General features: G+C 42.0%; 1 protein-coding gene across 2 annotated transcripts in view; it reads right to left on the bottom strand.

Annotated features, from left to right (window-relative positions):
- lrrc7 (leucine rich repeat containing 7) overlaps positions 1 to 19,035 on the bottom strand; it is a 143,234-nt gene extending 124,199 nt beyond the window's left edge. The window contains exon 1 of one of the 2 annotated variants that reach the window (XM_085138008.1): positions 17,969 to 19,035. The gene's annotated coding sequence lies outside the window, so the exon portion shown is untranslated. The remainder of the gene's footprint in view (positions 1 to 17,968) is intronic. The other variant, XM_085138007.1, reaches the window with a different exon arrangement.
- Positions 19,036 to 19,344: the final 309 nt, after the last annotated feature.

Genomic DNA, 19,344 nt, shown 5'->3' with positions numbered 1-19,344 from the left:
ATCAACGTCTGGAGTGGAGATTTTACACTGAACAAATGGGTGCACAGACAAAAAAAATGGAAGGAAACTATTCAGTGGTTTTCACCATCAGTACTGAAAAGCTCATACAGTCTTTTTCTTTCCAGTGCTGACTCCCCTGCCCACCCACAGTCTGTTGGCTGCTTCACCCTGTTCTTATCTGTGGAATGAAAAAAAAAGAAAACAAATCCACTGCCTCCTGTTGGACAAAGACCTGCAGTTTTCCAAGGATTTGTGTACCGATTATTGATGGTAAAAATTGATTGCTTTTAAAAGAACGAAAATGTTCAGCGTCATATTCTCAGAAGCAAAGTACAACTTGCATTAATGTTTTTATCTCTACTTTTATTTAAAAAGAAAAAAAATACAAGTGCCAGGGAACCGAATGAGCGAGTGTTTACTGTCTGTCTCGACTCTGCTTTGAACTTGTTCTGTTTGTCCTGCCTTTTTCTCTTACGCCCTCCTTCTCTCTCTCTCTCCCTCCACGCCGTCCAGCCTGGCAAACAAGAGTGAGAGCGAAGGGTGAATTAATAAAGGAGGGAAAGTGGAGCATAACTCCCCGAGGTCGGTCTTTTCTGGGACGCTCACACAGAGAAAGGGATCCACGCGCACGAATGACAACACGATCTACATAAAGACCCTGACACACATAAATGTGAGGCCTGTGTGGCTTTAGTGTGCTGATAAAATGAGACGACGAGACACAGAGGGGCAACAATCCTTACATGCCATCATCTGCATGCATGTGGGAGCTGGGGGAAGAGGTGGAGTGAAGAAAGGCGGAGACATGAGGAAGACAAAAGGAGGAGGAAGAGGGTGGGCAAAGAGGCATGTGAGGAGGGATGCATGGAGAGTTTTGCCCGAGGCGGTGAAACTCACAATGTTCCCATATTCCCTGTGATTCCTCCACTCTCATATCTTTCCTTCCCGTTTCTTCCATGTTGCTCTTTTTCTTCTTTACGTATTTGTATTTTCATTTCCTTTCATGTCCAATTTCTTCTTCTCCTGTTCACTTTTCTCTCCCCTCATCACTTTGTCTTTTCCTTTCATGTCTTTATTTCCTGAAACTTCTCCTCTCCTCTGCATGTGCCTTTCCTCCTTTCCTTCTCTCACCTGCCATTTCTTTTCCTTTCGCTACATTTCCTTTCCTCACTTCCCACCTCCCCCACTTTCTTCTAGTCTTCTTTCATCTCTCCTTTTGTTCTGCTCTCATCCCATATTTTTTTTGTTTGACTTCTTTGTGGCACCTCCTGTCTCCTTAACTACCTTTCCTCTTCATCTTCACCCTTTTACTTCTTTTCTTTGCTCTTTTTTCACATCACCCTCAGTTGTACCTTTCATCTCTCAAGTTGAACCTGGTATCTTTCATTGTCATTACTGACCATCTAATGCACGCACGCACGCACACACACACACACACACACACACACATACATATATGTGTAAGTCTCCTGGTTCATCTGCAAATATACAGTAAACAATATGACAAGTTGCTTTATAGCCGGGGGGTGGGAGTATTGTTTATCAATGGCTTAAAACAATAAAAGCTGGTACCAATTAAGCCTCCTTTAGCCAGAGAAAAAAGTCCCTCAAGACTTTCATTGCAATTCAAAGTGTTATAGTGGGCACAGGGACAACACAACGCTGGGGACCAAGCCAGCAAGACTTCAACTACTCTCTGGATTTCCAAACAGATTTGCCAACCCCCCCTTTTTTCCCCCATCTTTTCTCTCTCTCAGGCCATCACTTTGTTTTCTTCTCTCGTTTTTTTCAAGCAATATGTTAATTAAAACAAAGAAAGAAAAGGGCCGAATGAATGAAATTAACTGACTGAACCAAGATGCGAAGCGCAATTTGTAAATGTACGGATGATTCAATGTTTACGACAGGATTATTTAAGTTAACTATGCTTTCTTTTGTTTCTGAATGCTGTGCTACCAGGAAGTGACAGGTGGGATTTGTTTCCCTTTAATAAGCTCCTGCTAAATGTTGATATATGCCAACACATGCTAATGGTGGTGAAGGCAAATAAAGTTGAATAACAGAATCATCACTCAACTTTAATTAGGCAAAACATCTTTCCTGTTTAAGTTTCATTTGTTCCGCTCTAAAACTCACTGGGAACCAAAAGCGTTCCCAGAAATTACTTTAAAAACACCCATCTAAAAACAGAGATCATCATCATCATCGCAAATACAACAGATCAAGGTCATTTTAGGAAGGAAATAGAGACAGATTTTAAAGATAAGACTCAGAGTGAACCTTTATTAAGATGCACAGAAACAAGCAAAACACGCAGTAAATTATGAAAAGCCATCAGGTCATAATACACCTCAGTGAACACAGCAACAAACAGCAGTCAGCATTTATGACTAAAACCTGCTTCGATCCTTGAGCTATCAGGAAATATCTGAAATGCCTCAAATAAGAGGCATCCGTTGCTACATTACACATCTATGGCTGCCTGTGGCTGGTGGCAGGAACTTATATTGTTTGGTAAACACCGAGAGTATTACCATAACAATATCACGGGCAAAGCGTGTAATACGCACGCCCGTCCACCGTGTTCATTTCACATTTGCCTCAAAACGGAGGCAAGCGTCAAAACAGACACGCATGCAGAGGTTGCAGTACCAGCTGGATAACATATTTAAAGCAAAGAAATTTGTAGTGACCAAGGAAGGCCTGAAGTACATTCCAGAGTCCTATGCGAGCAGCAATTAAGCTAGGTGGCTAATATGTATTTACATATAAACGTGTTAATAATAATGTCTCTTAAAACGCTTTCTTGTGATTATTTTCATGTCGCTTGAAATAAAATATCTCTGCTGTTACTGCAACTTCTGCATACGTGTCCATATCATGCTTTGGGGAGGCAAAGTGTGAAATAGACACAGTGGACGTACTGTGTGTTACATGTTTTGCGTAATAATGCGTTGTCTTGAGACTGTCCATGGAGGACCCTCATCTTCAGTATTCTTGTACAGACCTAGCCAGCAGTGCCAAGTGTGAAACTGCAGAATACCCTTTCATTCGTATTTTTAAAAAGGGGAACAAACAACCCAGCCTGCCAAATCAAAGGTGTGCTCAGCAACCGCAACACCAACAGCACTCCCCTTCCTCAGTCTTCTTGAGTGTTTGCCAAAATCTCTTTGAGGCTGATCCAAAGCCTTGTTTTACAGCCTCACCAAACTCCTACTATACCCAGGTTTTTTTGTTCAACATTTGCCAAATCAGCACTTTCCTTGGCTTGCTGGTACATGTCAGCTGCCTTCAGAGTCTCACAAGCTAAATAAGAAAAGATTCCTTGTTAGCTTGACAGCTCACTTTACCGTCATTTTTTACCATCTGGTGTGGAAACTGCTGTTGAAGATCTCCAGGAATCTGCCAGACGCACTAACTACCACTCAAACTCACTGTAGTTTTGGGTGTGCCAGGCCTCTCAGCCATCCGATCCAACTCACCACCAGGTAGTGATCAGATGACAGTTCGGCTCTCCTTGTACCCGAGTATCCAAAGAAATGGTCAGAAAATTAGCCCTTTATAATAGAAGTTTATATGTGGAAATCAGCTTTTAACAATCAACTTTGATTTATGTGCCAACCTTGTTCTTTTCTTCATGACTTGTATTCAAGCATTTGGTCAGAATAACTGTATTGTGCTGCAGTTCTAAGATTAATCGTCTTGCATTGTCCATTACACACTAATTACCAAAAACGCTGGTGTCCATATATTAAAAAAGAGCCTAAACAGTTTTAACAGTTTTAGTTGCTCGTTTTTTGACCTGTTAACACCCCCACTGCTTCCAAAACTAGTAAATTCAGACTACTTCTACAAACATCTTCAGCAATCTGATTTTTTGGAACGACCTTGTCAGCTTAACAAGGTTTGCAAATTAGATTTTTACAATCATACTTCTAAGAAATGAGGCCCAGTCTTGTGTACCCTGCCATCTTGTGTAGTTCCTTCTATTTTAAAAAAAATAACTCAAAATTAGAAAGTAGCAAACTTTGTTTTTAGGAAGTTCCCAATCATGAAATATTAGAGCTTCAACACTTATGTGTGCATCAGCTTTGTACCTTCCATCACACAGAGCGATATGTTTGTCTCGACTCCGAGTAGTGGTCGAAAGTGGAACACTAATCTCACTATAATACAGTCATAGAAATAATATCCAATCAAAGATGTAATAAAAATACCTGATAAAATATATTTATTCAACTCAGTACATCTGTTTTTACTTCTGTCATTAAGATATGTTCATCTCACACTCGTGCATACACGCACAACTTCACGAAGACAGACAAAAGCAAGTCAAACAGCAGAAACACAAAGAAATGAGATGAATGAGAAGTAAGACCGCAAAAGAGAAGAAATAGAGCAAGAAGTAAAACATGTGGGAGAAAAAGTAAAGGAAAGAACAGAGAGTCAGTCAGAGCTAGAAGCAGTAAGAAGGAGAAAGAAAGAGAGCCTCTTGCAGAAGCCCAGGGGGTATCCTGCTATCCCAGAATGCTTTGCTCTAACCTACTTTGGTATTTCTGTTTCTGTCTTTGTCTCTGCAGCGCTCTGAGTGGGCTAGCTAACTGATACACAGTACACCAGCACAAGTTTTGTATATGTGAGCGTTCTTGGATTCCTTTTCTTTTGAAGATCATATTAATTGGAATATGTATGTGTCTGAGTGCATGTTGGGGACCTGCATGCCTGCAAGCATTTGATTACTGAAGAGCTACTATTTGTGCTCTTAGTATGAATGTAACACAGCGTTTGTTCTTCTATATGTAACTGTGTCACTGATATATATATATATATATATATGTGTGTGTGTGTGTGTGTGTGTGTGTGTGTGTGAAGTATCTGTAGGTGAATGAGTTTGTGTACTACATAAGTGTGTGTGTGCATGTATGTGTCTATTTGAAAGCCGAGAGCGGGCTGAGTGGGCAGCCTGACGACCAGCTCAGCAACACTCCGTTACCATGGAAACTAATGAGGAGAGCACAGAAAAGATGATTATAATGGAGAGAGAGTGGAGAGGAAGTTTGATCTATCTCCGATCTGTCTACCTATTGTCGTATATTAACATGAATAACTTTTAAATTTTTGCTTGTTAGTTTTACATATTGCCATAATTGCTTTAGATCTCAGTAATTAAATAGAGTTAATTAAAACAGTATAACTTTGCAGCAAGAAATGTGTGGCAATATATGCAAATGCTTGCGTTTCCTAAACTCTGGCCTGAACTAAAAGAAAGGATGGTTTCCAAATTCTGTTCGGAAACATAGCAACAGGACACAGAACCCTGATCTTGATATCACGCAGTCTGTGTGGATAACACGAAGACCCGTTTGACACTGACATGGCCACAGAACAAGAGCAGGGGGTTCAGTGGCTAGCACTTTTTCCTCAAAGCAAGAGGTAAAATTGCAGCTCCGTGTGTGGAGGTTGCATGTTCTCTCTGTGCTTGCAAGGCTTTCTCCAGGAGCTCCAGTTTCTCCAACCAATGAAAAAGCATGCCACATTAACATTTTGTTGTTTCAGGACTCTGTTGCAAATTTCAGGTTTAAACCTCCAGGTGAGTCTTTTCTCATAAAATGTTGAGAAAACAGTTTGTTTTGCTGAAGTCTGTGTAATTGAGAAACAGGTAAGTTCCTCAGTGCCTCCCTCCTACACACAAGCACAGTTGTTTTGTAACATGTTAGGACAGTTGTGTTGTTTTGTATTCATTTAACCAACACACGTGTCCTCTTTACCCAAAAAATGGATTTTACTTCATTGAGGGTAAATTCTCTTAGTGTGTTCACTCAAAGAGATGCAGGCTTCCGTGTGACATCCAGCACTGGAACCAGAGCTCCACCTGCTGCATACGACGGAGCACACAAACACACACATATATTTGTATATTTCTATCACTGTGAGGACCTTGACTGGCACAATGCATTCCTGAGCCCCTTACGAGCCCCTTTATGAACTTGAATAGTCAATCAATCAATTTCCTGATTGCGACTCTAACCTATACCTGATTCTAAGCTGAACCCTAAAACTCCAACAAACCTTTAATGAAATTCCCAAAAGTGAGGGTGAGCCAAGCTGTCTCCGCTCCCAAGCTCTAAAACTCCGACTGGTCCTCAAAGAGAAGAGCCATCCAAAAGTGCACACACAGCTGTCAGTACTCCCCCCCCCCCCTCCCCACTGCTTGCTCACAAAACAGGAAGTGTGGATTCTGACAGGAGGACAGATCAGTGTAAACCCCATGGTAACAGGCAATGCACACACGCACAAAATCCTCCTCTTTTAAAATAATCAAACATTATATGCACCTCTGCAGTCAGTTGCTTGTGGCTTGTGAACATACAAATTTGCAACAATGAACTTCTCCAACCTGTTTCCAGCATCAACCGATTTGTTACTTTCCACACAGACATGCAGGTGGGATGTTTTTTGCCATGTGTCAACTCTATCATGAGTGCATGCCTGCATGCACGAAACTTTTAATACTTGAGGTGATCCTTCTGGCAGAGGATGACACACCTCCCCAAAACATCAAAAAGATCTAAATGACTCTGGTAATAGCGTGATAGCATGTACGGTTTCTATACATGCATCAGTCCAAGATGTGCCACAGGAACCTAAACACACTCTGTTCTGTTATATTTAGATAGCACAGAACACCACTATGGTACTAGCGGAAGAGACAGAAATGAGTGATCCGGTGATCCTAAGATGACTAAGAAATGACTAAGAAGACTAGGAAGAACCCCCATTAAACCTCTGGCAGTACCAGGGTCAGAGGGGGGAAGTTTTCTGCTGGGACCAGCAGTGGGATGAGAGAGGAAAGAGAAGAGAAAATATAAAAGAGAGGCAGAGACAGATCATGAACAACAATGTGAATAAAGCGCAAACCATGCAAGGGAGAAGCAATAAAGTTTATGACGTGCAGTAGAGGAGAGTGAAAAAGAGGTGAGTGGAGGAGAAGTGCTCACTACAACACGAGCACTTCTCCTGAACAACAGTTAATTATCTGAACAATGGAAAAGCACAACATGGCCGCTCACAATGAGATGAAATAAAATGAGCGTGCATAAATTAGGTAGGTAACTGCTTTTGTTGGTGGTGGTTTTTAAAGGTAAAGGTAACAAAGTGGCAGCAAGGCTAAAAACTGCAGTCTCTTGAACAGCCACTCGAGTCTGAACATCAGCTAGATTTGCATGATAAAATGCCCAACACCAGAGAGGAAATTAGCAGGTCTACATGATTTTACAACCTGCTAACCAAAGCTTGCTGACATTAACAGATAAGTTAGCACCTGACATAAATATGGGTCCACACAACCAGCACGGTGACAATCATAAACTTAAAGGGGAGGCTTCAACAAGCCAATAAGTGACACTACGATGACAACATTCATCATCTAAATATAGTCTATAGGTTAAAATGCACGCATAAATCTTTCTTTGTAGGATCTCTGCAGTATACCTACGTAACTGGCCAAATTCCACATTCACCCATATTCATTAGCACTTGGGACAATCCTGATGATCATCCGGCCACATGGATTATTTAATACAGTTAATACTGGATAGAGCAGACAACAGATGGCATCTTCCAGTTAAGGAGCTCCCAGAGCAAACTGGTCCCTCCTTTTTTCCCTCTTTTTCTTCAACTCTGAAATATCTTGAACACTTCTGTTATGTTTGGGAGTTTTTCTTGCACATCTTTACAAGCATATATAGTCGTCCAAGCTGGCAATCCCAAATCGTTCAATTTACCTGAGCAATAACTGTGAAAAGTCCCAGATGACTCACTCTGTCAACAGCATCAAATGCACGCAAACACCAACTCAGACTATGATTCACACAAATTTCCAGCAAATGTTAGCATCATACAGAAGCAGCACAGCAACAATTGACTAGTGACAGAACGGAAAAAGAAAAAAATACGAGAGAAGACACAAGTTAGTGGCCTGTGCTGTCCCTGCTACCGCCAACAACTCTGGAGTCTGGAGAGCCTCAGTGAGAGCCCACTCTTCCCCCCGTGGAGCTCTGCGAATGTGTATGTGTCCATGGGCATCCTGTGTGTGTGGGTGGACAGTGAAGCTGAGTTGTCACGTTGGGCAGAACATATCTGCATATTCATAACTGAGCATCTACAGCATAAAAACCTGCACGCAAATACCCAGGTAATGCCGAATTTACCGTTAGAGTAGAGCAAATAGTATTTAAAAAAAACAACTAAAAATCCAACAAAATGATGGTCTTGAGATCAGAACAGCGGGAGGCAGGTAGGACTGTGAGAGAGAAAGATGTGGTAGAGTGAAGGAGCAAACTGAAAGACACAATGGTGCACTAGGATGAGAGTGAAAGAGAGAAAGAGAGAGATAGCGGAAGAGAATGAGTGGTAGGAGACTCTGTGTGGGTTGACTTTTTCTCTCCCGGGTGCTATGGTAACCTACAGAGCTGAGGAGAGGAGAGGAGAGGAGAGGAGAGGAGAGGAGAGGAGAGGAGAGGAGAGGAGAGGAGAGGAGAGGAGAGGAGAGGAGAGGAGAGGGGAGGAGAGGAGAGGAGAGGAGAAGAGACATATTCCTCCCAAAGTGACCTTGGTTAACCTTCCGAGTTTTCTTCTTCTCAGGACAAGACTTCAGTAGACAAAATCAAATATCTCAACAACTACTAGAGGAAGTTTAGTGATCTGACCATTCTTCGGGTCAAAAGTTTGACTGTCCACTGACTTGCTCATCCATCTCAGATGCTAAGTAGCTAATGTCAGAATGCAAAACCATGCGGTGATCATGTCAAATCATTATATTTGCTACACATTAGCTTGTCACAGGAGTGCTCCTCTTGTTCAGTCCTGCAAGAACTCTTGCGCAGTACTGCTCAGCAAAGGAAAACGATCACAATGGAAGATAAAGCAAAAGCAGTTTGAAAAAACATAGTAAGGCGGTGTTTTACCATGTTTGACCCGGTTTGAATCACACTGTGTGTCTAAACCTGCGGTCGCTGTAAGTGGGTTTGTTTTTTTGTTGGCAGGTGATATTAGATGCAGAGGCACACGCATACATCATGCATCAGGTGGATTTCCACCCCTGCATCGATATTTTTAGATTATCAGTGAAGCATTTTGATGGCACATCTTTATCTAAAATGCTTCGGCTCTGAGTGGTTGTCTCCATTGTCTAAACAGTTCAGTGATCATATTCAGAGAGTAAAAAACAAACAAACCTGTAGCTTTGCAGTCTTCTTAGCTACATTGCATAAATGTCGCATTTCACTTAAAACAAGGAGAAATTTAGATTTTGTGCACTAAGTATCTAATTGTTGGTGATAATTAAATGTATTTAGATGCAATACTTTTATTGTTACATACTCTACAGCTGCAAATATACACCTTTATGTTTTGCACTGTGACTTTCCTTTAGAGTTTTGTCAAACTTTGGATATTGTAAAAGCATACATAGTAAAGGAAGAAGAGGCAACCTTGCTCGCACCAAATCTTATCATAGCAGTCTGGCAGAAACAGTTTCCCCCTCCTATTTCTGTAATCAACCACCAAAAAACTGTTTGTGGGCGGACTTCTGCTCTGTTTGCTGTTGTGACAGCTGAGGCCATAAACAAAGGAACTGCAAGGCTGTAAACATAACAGTTCTTTGTTCCAAATTCTCTTCGTATAATGTCTGTCCTGGAGCGCAATGCAGCAAATTAATCACAACATGGTATGGTACTATGTCAGTATGGAGCAGGGATGGGATCTGAGCCCTCTGAATAGGAGGGGGACACCGTTTTATTGTATAAATTAAAAAGGGGACAATAATAATAAACTGAATAAACTAAAAGATACATTAAGAGCCCGGGTGATATAGCAACTGATGTCAGCTATCAGCTGATATATCAGTATCACATTTATAAAAACTGAAAACTGAAATGAAAAAGTCAAGTAGAGACCGAAGAAACACCCTTCAACCACATTAAGAGTGTGGATGTTGCTCAGTTTGTTCACCAGAGGGCACTCTCCAATGCACCTGTTGCAAAATGGGTTTGTGACACTACAAACAACAACAAACAGCTGATCCAAGCATAGTCAGGCAAACGAGTAATCGATGACTTGGCAACAACATAGCAAAACTAAATATGTAACATAAAGAAAAGACTTTTAAATCCCTAAATATCAGTATTGGTCTTAGAAAAAAAGGAATATTGCTGAAACGAGTCTAAACGTATTAGTATTGTGTGGATGTTTGGGGTTGAGGGTGGAGCCTTTCCTAAAGGTCAAGAGCTGGGGCACATCCTGAGTAGGTCTGCACCTAAAGCAAGTTCAGAATCAAATATGAAAGTATTGAGAACCTGTTTTTGAAGTGTGGGAGGAAAAAAACACACAGGCACATGGAGAATCTGTGTGAACCCTGAACATTTGGTGCCAATCGCCATACACAGGGCCTCCCTCATCTCTTTGTATTTTAGCTTAATTGAATTTCAATCTGGGGCTCCTCACCTTGAACGCTCTAGGTTTCTTTTTAGTGATCCACACATGTCTGTGGACTGTTATTATCTTCACCTCTGGTCCGGGTGAGGCATTTTTTGTAACAGGCATGGAAGTAAATATCCTCCCTGCTCCTGTGAATGTTAACCAGTCCATTTTGACTGTGGATAACACATCTCCTCAAGGAGACTAGTGCAGAGATAACAGTGGCAATTGGTCTCAATATAGCAGAGGACACGCAAGAAGACATGTTCTCAAAAGAGAGTGAGAAAAAGAATCTGTGTAAGCCTAAGGGATGACTGCAGGCAAGCAGGGTTTTCATACTCATGAAACTGTCACTGTTATTCTCTTATTCAATCAAAAAAAATGGATCTGGGGGATTTTGTTTCTGAAATTGCAAAATAAACACGTCACAAGATTAAAAAGGCTGTCTGACTGTCTGTCGTATGATTGTGTTGAATCCTTAATCTGCGCAGTAATGACACCTGACAGATGCTGTTCATCTGAAGCTGCAGGATGATCAGAAACATCGATTATGGGCTGTTTTTCGCTGACCGCAGATTAACGCGTTTTTCAGCAACGGGAACTGTTGAAAGCTCATCACTTGAATGAGTCATCCTCTCCGAGGCTTCTTAAACTGTGCCAGCGTTTTCTTTCTGCTGTTTTTATAACTTGTGACAGAAAAATTAAATATAATTTTTTTCATGTTTAATATTGTGGAAACCTGACAAGCTTTGTTTCTCTCATCTGTCGCCTCCTTTGTCTCTCGCTCTCTTTCTTCCCAGTCTCTGCTCATTTCTCACTGTTTCGTAATCCAGCTGAGAATGATGCAACTATACAGTAACTGTACAGACAGACGAGTGCAAACACACACATAATCTTTCTAAACCAGACTACTTAGGAAGCAATTCATCTGCACATAGCCTGAATTTTATGCACAGATGAAAAACCTTCTTTCTAGCACCATTTCTCTTTTTCTGGAATGCACGTCTGTCTTCATATATGTGGGTCAGAATGCCTCACTTGTAGCCGGGCCTACTTTAAGTAGATTGGTTTGCAGAGTTTTTCTTATTACGCTGATTAGACTTGTGTACCTACACTGAATGCTTGCTGATTTTTCCAGTCCTCACAAACTAAAAACAAGCACATATGCCTGCTCTAATAGATGCAGAAGCAGAATCAGTTACGCTAAAGCCTCTGCTTATTACTTTCAAATGAAGGAGCTGTTTTTATTTCGTCTAACAGCACTAAGTGATGTTTCAAAAATAAATCTAAGTGGTTTTCCAAGTTGCAACTGTACCTTATATTCCAAGCAAAGGACTGCATGACCAACATGTGGCACAGGGCCACACAGAGTTTTTTTTTTCTTATTTAATAAACTAGAAATGAATTAGCTTTAAAGAGCACGATGGGTTCTGAATTTATATGCGATTTTGGTCCTCGGATAAAAAAGGAATTTTTAAAATCCAGTTTATTTTTATCCATTATGTCTGTGAAGGTTCTCAGTCATCCAGGTCATCATAGTCTAAGTCTTCACCTCTCACCCAACAAGCTTCTTCAGCTCTAAGAGCAACTGGTGGAGATTCCCAGATTTAAAGCCCTATGGGCGTGTCCCCAAGATGGTCATGGACCCCCTATTGAGCCTCTACCTAATCACACGAGCCAAGATGGTCGTTCACAGTGGACATCGATGGCTTCTTTCACTACGCTTTCTAACCATCTGTGTTAGATGGATGAACAGAGGCTTACGACACCAACTGTCTGCCATCTATAATCCAGTTTTGAGATCCCTTCCCAGACGCCTTAACTCACACTCACATCCTGGGCCATTTGACCTCAGGAAATCACATGATAGGGTGGGGCTAGGCTTCACAATGGGTTCACCCAAAACCTCGGCTGATTGTGACCCACACCCACTTTCACACCTTGGCTCGTGTGATTAGGTAGAAAATCCATAGGGGGGTTCATGACCCTCTTGGGGGCACTGCACTCCCATAGGGCTTGAAATCTGGGTCTCTCCACCAGTTGCTCTTAAAACTTAAGAAGCTTCTTGGATGAAACGTCTTCAAGGAAACTTAAAGAAGTCCAGATGCTTTTCTTTCCAAGCTCCTTAGACTACTATCCACTATGTTTACATTTCACTCAAAAAACACATTTATACTTTCTTTTAAACAACAACAAAAAAGAAGTAAAATCCAGGGTAGGATTACTAGATCCAATAAGCTTAATGACAAGTGTGAGGCATCTATGTGGTACATACAGTGCATGATGCACAGAGTATGACGGGTGCAGCATTAGGATTGGGTTATGGTCTCACACGGACTACTTTCTGTCAAGACATGGCAGCAAGAAAATAAGTCCCTTTGAGTAAAAAGACAGCCATCGAGGGGACAGGGGCTGGTGTTGTATGGTGTGATGTTCCCAATCACATTAATAATACATCTGTCCTGTTGAAGTTACCCATGAAGTCAAAACAGTGTCACACTGACCTGAAACCAAAGCAGCTCAGTGAAATAGAATCAGCCATTATCCTGTGATGAATACGTGTCTTCTGTGAGCGAGAATGATCATGCTCTGTATCGCCACAGTTGAGATGATTTAATCTACGTTTTGCTCTGAAAAAAATCCATTTCAGGTTTTCACGGAATATGTTCCCATGATCCGGTTTCTCTAAGCAGTCACACGATGGGGGTATCAGAATGTGGCTGCAGCCACGTTCATGCCAAAGGCTTGGTGCTGGCACCAGATGATCAGAAACATGCGCAATTCTAGTGCTCCCATCTCACCAAAAATAACAAACAAACAAACAAAAAGAAATATATGGAATTTAGAAGTAAAATACAGACTACAAGCCACACAACTGCTACATTCCCGGGCTCTGAGACTGAGTTAGTATCTGAATATAAACACTCAGGGATTATAACTGATGCCTTTTTCTCTTTTTCACTGTATATTCAAGCAACTGGTGGAGAAACGTCCCCCGCTTTCCTTGGCAAGAAAGAGACTTGTGGCTTCCACTTTAATGTCAGTTTTAGATTAAGGTAATCTCATTTATATGCATCCCTCTCCACAATGCTTAGAAACACTGGATACTACCTTTAGTACAAACCTGAAACCTCTCACCTTAAAGTTCTCACCCTTGTATATTGCTTGCTTAGGCTGGATGGTCAGCTCTGACATTTCATAAACTCAGCCACTGGCGCATTCTTATTTATATTGCTACTGTTGCTTTGCTCACACCTTACTTGCATTTATTACAAAAAACTGTGAAAAGGCAGCCCAAAACGGAGACTATATGAATGTGCAAATTCCTTCAGCTTCAACCCAAGTGGCATTAAACGGGAGAAGTTCAAAGACGACTATAAAAACAGATAAAAGCCCGTAAGGAAGATTAACATCCTGGATAGGTGTCTGGATGAGGTTTAGGTGCCTCTGTTTTAGGTTTGTGTTGTTTACAAATTGCAGTTCCTTCTTTAGAGGAACTGCACCTCAGAAGAACTAGTCCACAATCTTTCCAATCTTTCAATCTGCATCAAACCTTCCCACATTCCCTGGAAGTCTTAATTAGCAGGTTTATGAGCAACAGTACACATCTTCCCCGAGAAATACAGATAAAATCAAACACCGCACAGTTCTGTTCAGCTGTTCAAATGTGGAAAAACACCTTCAGAGAATACGGACACAGCTGAGCAGTACAATGTAAACCTGAGATAACCAGTTATACTGCTGAAGCTTCAAACATCTGCTGTCGCAGCTTTGACATTGCCATCGGACTGTGGGATGTAAAAAGAATATCCCACAATGGAGTTTGGACCACAGGGGTGTCATCATGACCAGATCGCCTTTAGAAAGTCTCTGTGACCTTGAAACCAGACAGGATAATCATCTGGATATAAATACATACAGTAACAACAAGGGCCGGTTCTAGAAGGCAGGTTTGACTTCATTTAGTTGATGGGCTCAGAAAATAGTTTATCTAAAAGTTCAGTTGAGTGTGTGCGCATGGTGAAGGGAAATTTTAAAAGGAAAGGCATCATGATGCTCACATGCTATGAATCACCATGGCAATAATGAGCACAGCCTCCATTTTAACCCACTGGAGGAAAATATTAATACGTCGCGGTACACATCCATCTTTAAAACACGGCATCAGCAGTGAAGCAGCCTGAGTTAGAGAAAAGTAAGTTTGGCAGAAGTACACTAGTCCTGAAGTCCTGCTGCCTGATTCAAATTCACGTGTAACCTCACAAGGACAAGGCGCCAATAGCAGCAAAAGATCAACGCTCTCCCATATGATATCAGCTGTATAAATAAGGGAATTAAATGGTGTGTCAGATGGCACATTCAGGCTCGGCAGGAGGAGAGGAGGCAAAAAGGAACTTGTGGTTTGTTTAGGGAAATATGCCGCAAAGCAGATAGGGCTCACAGAGTGAAAACGCAGTATAACTTGTGCAGAGTTAAAAGGATGCAAGTTCCTAGAACTGAAAACTTTCCCTTACCTCGGAGCTGACAACCTGGATGCAGAAAAGACGATCTGTCAGATGAAGCAGGTTGCATGTATGCCAATGTAGCAACTATGGAACAAATACTGAAGGGAAGCCGCAACATTCTGACTATAATTTTCCATCTTCTGCCTAAATCAGTTTGAGTTGACATTTAATCTTATTGGCTGCATTAATCCATCAATTCCATCTAATTTTACTTATATAGCACCAAATCACAATACCAGTTGCCTCAAGGCACTTTATAGTGGAAGGAAAAGTCTTAGAATCAGACGACCCGCTTTGAGCAAGCACTTGGCAAGGGTGGGAAGGAAAAACTCTGTTTTAACAGGAAGAAACCTGCAGAAGAGCAGGCTCAGGGATGGGCGACTGGTGCGACTGGTCAGGGGTAAGCGGAGGAGGACAGGCCAAAAGCTGAAAGTGGAAGAGAGCCACTGTATCAAATCTAAATATTACAAGGTTGTAAAGAGCTGCACAAGAAACTGCCCCTCCTCTGACTTTTCACACATCCATGTTAGTATCATCCAAGCTATGTGATATGAATGCAAAGCTGGTTCAATTTTCAGACTTGTTTTCTTATATAAAAGCTTTTTCTTTAGCTCTCAACAATTGAGTTTGACATTAATTAGAGTTTTGCACCTCCTGTTGCCACTTACGCAGAGTCACTGACACACAGTCATCCTGTTATCCAACAGGCGTGCTAAAACACGACTGCCATGCTTTTACCAGTCAGCATTGATCAGGTGATATTCGGAGGTTAGCCCTCAGGCTGCAATCGCAGGACTATGCCGATGTTACTTTACAGTTCGCTTGAAGAATTCCACAGCTGAGGGACATCCCAGTGAATCTGTGGGTTAAGGTGAATATCTCAGCGCTTGTGAATTTGTGGGCTGAAATTTGGCTCGCGGTCTCCCCTATCCCCTCGCTTTTTCTCCCTGTCATCTTTCCCTGCAGTGCTCTAAAAACAAGCAGAAAGAAAAAACGAATCCCAAAGCTTTATATCTGCGGTAGACAGAGCTGTGAAGAAGAGATGGTTCCTCCTACGCAGGCAGGCAGACAGGCAGTAGCTCTAGAGACCCAAACACCTCCAACTGTAGCTACTCTCATGCTATGGAATATCTGATTAGGTCTCAGTGATGGCACACAGAAAGCAGCCTCCGTACGAGCTGCCGTCCCGTAGATTTATTCTTTAGATTTGTATCTGCAACAAGCATCTGAATTCAACGAGCGGACCGATATCAGACCTGCAGTCACAAAGATAACAGATTACAGTCTTGTAAGAACGATCAGGTCCAAACTGTAAAGGGTATCGTTAAAGGTTGCCTACGTCAAACCTCAAAAATCTGTTAGGCTGCAACATTAGCGAGGAGACAAGATGGAGTTTATGAGTGGCGTGAGTCATCTCACATCAAGATGGTTGGCACAGAAAATATCGTCATTCAGGAGAAGCATCCCAGCAGGCTATCGGTATAATTCTTATTGAAGTCAAATATTTTGGATTTGTAGAGTTAACATGGGTCAGCTGAGGCCTTTCTGTGCTTTGAGCAGGTGAGAACTAGCATGTTCAACAGACATGTTGAGGAAACAGACTAAACAAGAACACTACTATTCATCACGTACATCTGTAAGATTTGTTTAAATTGTTAAGACTTTTTTTGTGCTATACCACTAGATAAAACTATGTTTTAGCATGTGTATCTTTGTGACTCACATGCCAAAGCATAGACGAAATACTTTGATTTCACCATGCAGATATCAGCATTATTATGATAAATACTTTTTTAGTATTTAAGAGGCAAAAAAAATGATTAAAGGTTAAAACTGAGTAATTTGAATTGTAACAAGATTCAGAGTTTTGTATGTTAAAGTCGTGTTTTTGAATAACATCAATTGTACCTTGCAGAAAACTCCAGATATTTAACATTTTTGGATCTAAATTGAAGGTTTTGGTTATTTTACTTCAGGAAAAAAAGCCCCCCACAGCAGACAAGTAAGAAAATAAATAAATAAAGACTTCCTCCTGCTGAAAGTTTTCACACCTGATCCAAAACAGCATTCAAGCCTTTGAGGTGTCCTCAGGTGGTCGGGAAGAGGACTCGCAATGTTAGAGCAGCCGAGCAGAAAGCCAAGTCCCTGATGGTGCAGAGCTGAGTCCTGGGGGCAAGGGGGGAGAGCCAGCTGTCGCCTGGCCCGAGGTTCCTAATGGAGGTTTTAGGAAGTCCTGGTGGCACAGACCCCAGGCGCTGAGAGCAATGCAGACCTCGCGCATGACCCGTCTCTCTTTATGATCTTTAAATTGCATCGAGAGCATCAAACATTCGCCTGCGCACAGCAGTGAAGCGCAGCTGAAGCACAGCAAAGCTTTAAACTGAAAACAGGGTGATGCAGTCATAAATATAGATAAAGAGGCATGGATAACTCGGTGTAAGTGTCCTTTGAAGATCAGCCTATCCCATTAGAAACTGCCTTTGTGTCTTTCTAGGTTACAGTAGAAAGGAAGGGAGCAGTGAGGTTTCTCTGGACTGATGGGACAGCATGGTGCTGCACAGCTCTGATACAAGAGTATAGATGAAGTGTTATGTAATTAATACTCCTCCTCCTATGCAGATACAGTAGACAAGCCTTAAATTCCTGGCCTCAGCTGTAACTGTACTCCCGATAGAGCTCACATATACAGAATCTTTGGAATCACCCTGCCTCCTATATCCTCACCCAGACCCAGCAGCTCTTACTCAGCTAAAACATTTGCATACCTGAGACTGTAGAACGGGCTTAATGTGTGATGTAGGTTTCATACAGTAACACCAAACAGCCTTGTACAGCCACGCAGGATGCAGGAAAATCTGCCTCAAGCGCACACAATCCAGAGACCTCCCCCCTCCACTTTACCTGCTATCCCATATTTCACAGTGCTGGCAAGGACAGGTGACTGACTAAAGCCAAGACACAGAAAAGTAGCATGCGGCTTCTCTTACCAACAAATCTCCCCCTTGTTGAAGAATCCTTCCTTTCCTCTCCCGTCAGCCGGCTTCTTCCAGAGCTCCAGCTTTCATCTTTCCAGCAAAGCGAGCAGGAGGGAAAGAGTGAAGGACTTCAGATGATTAGCATTTCTCTTGCTCCTCTGTTTTCTCTCCTTCTCTCCTCTCTTCCAGATTTCTCCACAGGCTCCGGGGGGGAAGCAGGAGCATCAGTGATACACTGCCGCGCGCTCCGCTGCAGGAGGCTGGACGTCAATCACAGGGTAACCCAGGGAACTGCTGAGCCCGCCCCCTGGCCAACCCTGATTGGTCGTCAGTCAGAGAACCAGAAGTCACAAGTCCTCCTCGCAGATCTACAGATGGGTGCTGAGAGCTGTGGTGGGATCATGTACACAGCCAAAGAAAACAGTAGTGAATTGCAGTACTTGTGAACTCTGTTTCTCTCCTATCTCTCCGTGTCTCTCTCTCTCTCTCTCTCTCTCTCTCTATGACTTCGGAGCCGACTGCTTTATTTTACAGTTGCCTAGCAACCCACTGGCATGCGTGAGTATGTGGTGCAGAGCAGGAGAGATGTGGGAGAGAGAAAAGGAGTTCAAGTCCTCAGCTCTCTCTCTCTCTCTGTCAGAGGTGTGGATGGGTGTTGAATATTTCAGCTTTCAGCAGCCACAGCATCCCTTCTTTGTTTTATGGAGGTTGTTGTTGTTATTGTAGCTGGGCAGATGACTGCATGTGCAGCCCTGCAAAGAACTTGATGTTTGAGGAGTCATTTTTATTCACTTTAACTCAACACCAAAACTTTTGGGGCTAAAAAACAAAACAAAACTGTGATATATCCTAGGCTGGTGTTCATTACTTCTGTGAAAAACTCAGATCTTATTAAAGGTTTGGGAATGTGAAATTGGTATAGGTGTATATATGTTATTATGATGGCAAGTCACACATGGTAAGCTCCACACCTCACCACCAGTTGATTCACTTTCGTTTACTTTGCAGTCACTACTTTAAATATATTCTACTTATTGTCCAATATTGTTTCTTTATTAAATGTATTTCTTTTTTAATTACACCTTCCAATGTTTATATGGCGTGCACACATATTAACACTGCAAGGTCAAAGTTCTGTTTTATTTTATATTAATACATCTATCTGGGGTTACCTGGGAAAAAAAGAAGATACCCACCTCGTGTCAAAATTTGACTGATGACCCTAGCCTTGACCTTTTGACCTTACCGGAAGTGGCGCACGCAGGCTTTCACATGAAAACAGTCACACAGCGATAAAAAGAAACACAAAGAATGGCAAGAAGCTGTTATATTATTAACTGCAATAGCCGGTCGCATGACAAGCACAGGAAGCCGACGCGTAACGGTTT

Source organism: Neolamprologus multifasciatus, chromosome 17 (genome assembly GCF_963576455.1).
Source record: "Neolamprologus multifasciatus chromosome 17, fNeoMul1.2, whole genome shotgun sequence".
Classification (NCBI taxonomy): domain Eukaryota; kingdom Metazoa; phylum Chordata; class Actinopteri; order Cichliformes; family Cichlidae; genus Neolamprologus; species Neolamprologus multifasciatus.
This window is presented reverse-complemented; position numbering and strand designations above follow the sequence as displayed.